The sequence below is a fragment of the Otolemur garnettii genome, unplaced genomic scaffold (assembly GCF_000181295.1).
Source record: "Otolemur garnettii isolate 467f Iridium unplaced genomic scaffold, OtoGar3 scaffold00043, whole genome shotgun sequence".
NCBI classification, from domain to species: domain Eukaryota; kingdom Metazoa; phylum Chordata; class Mammalia; order Primates; family Galagidae; genus Otolemur; species Otolemur garnettii.
The window spans coordinates 7266573-7270473 of record NW_003852438.1 but is presented as its reverse complement, the minus strand read 5'-3'; positions in this window follow the sequence as shown (position 1 = coordinate 7270473).

Here is a 3901-nt window from a genome sequence, read left to right as displayed (position 1 = left end):
GGCGGCACCTGTGGCTCAGTGGTTAGAGCACTGGCCCCATATACCAAGGGTGGCAGTATCGAACCTGGCCCCAGCCAAACTGCAACAAAAAAATAGCCAGGCGTTGTGGCATGCACATGTAGTCCCAGCTACTTGGGAGGCTGAAGCAAGAGAATCGCCTAAGCCCGGTAGTTGGAGGTTGCTGTGAGCTATGACACCATGGCACCCTACTGAGGGCCATAAAGTGAGACTCTGTCTCTAAAAAAAATAATAATAATAATAACTGGAATTAATTCCCAGGCAGGCCTGCTAACCACTCACACAGGGCCAATAAACAGCTGAAGAAACTGATTAAAGATGCGCTTACAAATAAAATTTTTCTGTATAATGCAGCATGCAAAAAAGAGATATTTTGAGTATCTGTGTGGGAGTTGGTTTTTCTCTGTCTTTTTTTTTTTTTTTTTTTTGAGACAGAGCCTCAAGCTGTCCCCCTGGGTAGAGTGCCGTGGCATTACAGCTCACAGCAACTTCCAACTCCTGGGCTCAAGCGAGTCTCCTGCCTCCGCCCCCCAAGTGGCTGGGACCACAGGCGCCTGCCACAACGCCTGGCTATTTTTTGGTTGCAGCCGTCATTGTTGTTTGGCGGGTCCGGGCTGAGGGATTCGAACCCACCACCTTAGGTGTACGTGGCTGGCGCCTTAGCCGGTTGAGCTATAGGCGCCGAGCCGTTTTTCTCTGTCTTAACCCCATTATCACCACCTCCTGCTCAGTTAAGTTCGGTGTGCTGGAGGACTTGGTTCATCAAAGGGCTAGTTGCAAGCACATGGTGGAATCACTGTAGGCTCTTCAAGCTTCATTAGCAGTTATAGCTAAAAATGCATTAATATTCTGTAAAGGCTTTACAAATAATTCTTAGTTTTCAAAAACTGAAGAACTTGTAGTAACAGACCAGGATTTAAATCCTAGACAAGCCACCTACCAGCTGTGAGACCTCAGGCAAAGTTCTTTACTTGCTGTCTCTAAGCTTCCATCTCTACATCAGTACATTGGGGGGCAGGGGGAGCGGACATTAACACCCCTCTTATGAGATTGTTGTGAGGATTGATTGTAGTGAACCATGCAGATGCAGCACGTGATGGGGGCAAAATAAATGAGCTTCCTGGCTCGGCACCTGTAGCTCAGCAGTTAGGGCACTGGCCACATACACTGGGACTGGTGGGTTTGAACCTGGCCTGGGCTTACTAAACAACAACACAACTGCAACAAAAAAAAATAGCCAGGTGTTGTGGTGGACAGCTGTAGTCCCAGCTACTTAGGAGGCTGAGGCAAGAGAATCACTTAAGCCCAAGAGTTTGAGGTTGCTAAGAGCTGTGACGCCACAGCACTCTATCCAGGGCGACTCTGTCTTAAAAAAAAAAAAAAAGAAAAGAAAAGAGAGCTTCCTCCAAATCTCTGCATCATCTACTCCCTTGGCCCAGCCCCACGCCTATTTGCTCCACCTTTTTCTAGATCAGTCACCCCCACTACCCCCAAGTCTCCCCTACTCAGGGTGTGTCACTTCCTCCTCTGCAGCCTCTCAGATCAGCACACAAAGGCTGCCACTGCCGCCAGAGGAAGGGCTGTTCTGCACGCACCTGTGAGTACTGGGGCACTAGCTCTCCTACCTCCACTCCTTGCAAGCCTAGGCCCACCTGGTCCCAGGCTCCTAGGAAGAAAACTTTGACCTGGACACCAAGGGGCTCTCTAGACTTGGGAAAGGTTTTGAACTCCTTTCTGCATCCATAAGATTCCTATCCCTGTGCCCCCTTACACTTTCACAACTCCCATCTCCATCTCTCTTGAATCAGTTTCCCTAGAGTAGGGCTGGGAAAAGAGGTGGGGATGTGTGAGTGCTGTCATTCGAGTGTCTGCCACAAGCCAGCGTAGGATTCTCCCAACATTTCTCCCAGCTCCCTTGCCAGCAGCCTGAGGCTTTGTCTTCTTCCCAGTTGGCATCTTGGCCATAGGTGCACACTCCAGGGAGACTGCAGTTCAGCAGCTCAGTTCCGTCTTTTCTTTATGGCTCTGAGTGGGCATCAGAGGGTTCTGACTTGAGAGGTGGATGTTTGGAGAGAGGCTCTGTCTTTCAGCTGCTAAGGAAACCAGTAGGGTGTGCATTGAGTCAGAATGGAGTCCAGAAAAATGAGACAACTATTTGGTCCAGGACAAGAAGAGAAGACTGAAGAAGACCCCCAAGGAAAGAGAAATGGGATTAGGAAGAGCCTGCCAGGGTTAGTGGGGAGGACATGATCTTTGATGGTGATGGTGTCTGAGTTAGAAGGGAGGCAAGCAGCAAACTTGGTCCCTGCCCTGCCTCTAGTGGACTAAGTGACCTTGGGCCGACCACTCTGGGCTTTAGGTTCCCATATGTAAAAAAGGGGTTGGAGTAGAAGATTCTGCCATTCTCTGGTTAGGCACGGGGTGGGGGGTGGGGGAAGGAAGTAAAACAAAGAACTGCACGGAAGTGGAGAAGAGAAAAGCAGAGAGATGTAATCGAAGGAATAGGAAGGAGCCAGAGGTAGAGGGAGGGAAAGAGAAAGAGAAAGAGAAAGAGAGAGACACAGAGAAGCAGGTGGCAAGGTATATGTTCCCAAGGAGGGGAGAAGAAGGAAGAATTCAGAGGAAAGGGAAGAGAGGGCTGTCCAGGGAATCCCAGGGCCCCCTTTAAGGGGAGATGAATGGGTTTGAGGTGTCTGCATTTGTCTTATCCTGGAAACTTGTGCCATGCAGGGCCCCACCTGTGAGAGATGAGTCAGAACTGTGCTCTGGGCTGTAGCATCTCCAACCTCCCTGACCACAGGCAGCAGAGCAAGCAGGCCTGAGGTTACAGTGGGCCCCTTTGGCCAGCGGGTGGGGGTGTTGGAGGCTCCTCCCTTATTTACTGTGCCTTGAGGTTAGGGTTAGCAGGATGGGGGTGTTCAACAACTTGGCACCCTACCCCTTCCCCACAGTCCATGCAGAGCATCTGGACCTGAGACTGGGCCCAGGCTGAGGAGGATGCAGATGCTTCATCCTTTGGTTGGCCTTTCTCATACATTGCTGATGGGAGTATGAACTAGCCCTTCCCCTAGGAGCTTATGTCGGCAGTACCTCCCAGTATCTATCTGCTAATCCTGCACATCCTCCTCCAGGGATCTGTCCTACAGGTTCAATTGCACACGTGTGCGATGATAAATATATGACTTTTTTTTTTTTTTAACTTTCTGTAGATGCTTATTCTACTTCAAATAAGAAAACCTATGAAGTTTCATGTTTTAATGTACAGGGATGTAATACTCTGCAATACAAAATACAATTGGGGCTGCGCTGGTGGCTCAGTGAGTAGGGTGCCGGCCCCATATACCGAGGATGGCGGTTCAAACCTGGCCCCGGCCAAACTGCAACAACAACAAAAAATAGCTGGGTGTTGTGGTGGGCGTCTGCAGTCCCAGTCTTGGGAGGCTGAGGCAAGAGAATTGCTTAAGACCAGGAGTTGGAGGTTGCTGTGAGCTGCGTGACGCCACGGCACTCTACCAAGGGTAACAAAGTGAGACTGTCTCTAAAAAAAAAAACAAAATAAAAATACAATTTACAGAAATTTCTATCAAGTAAACCTAAAGAACACACTGATTTTTACATTTGTGTATTTAAATTGGAACATATGACTTTTCATTGCAGCATTATTTGAGTAGTGAATAATTAGAAACAGTTTAAATGTGTGTCATTAATAGAGTGATTAATTATAGCATGATGTACACATGCAATGCATGTCTTTATGATTAGAAAAATGAACAAGGAACTTCTTAGTTTTCTTTTTTTTGAGGCAGAGCCTCAAGCTGTCTCCCTGGGTAGAGTGCTGTGGCATCACAGCTCGCAGCAACCTCCAACTCCTGGGCTCAAGCGA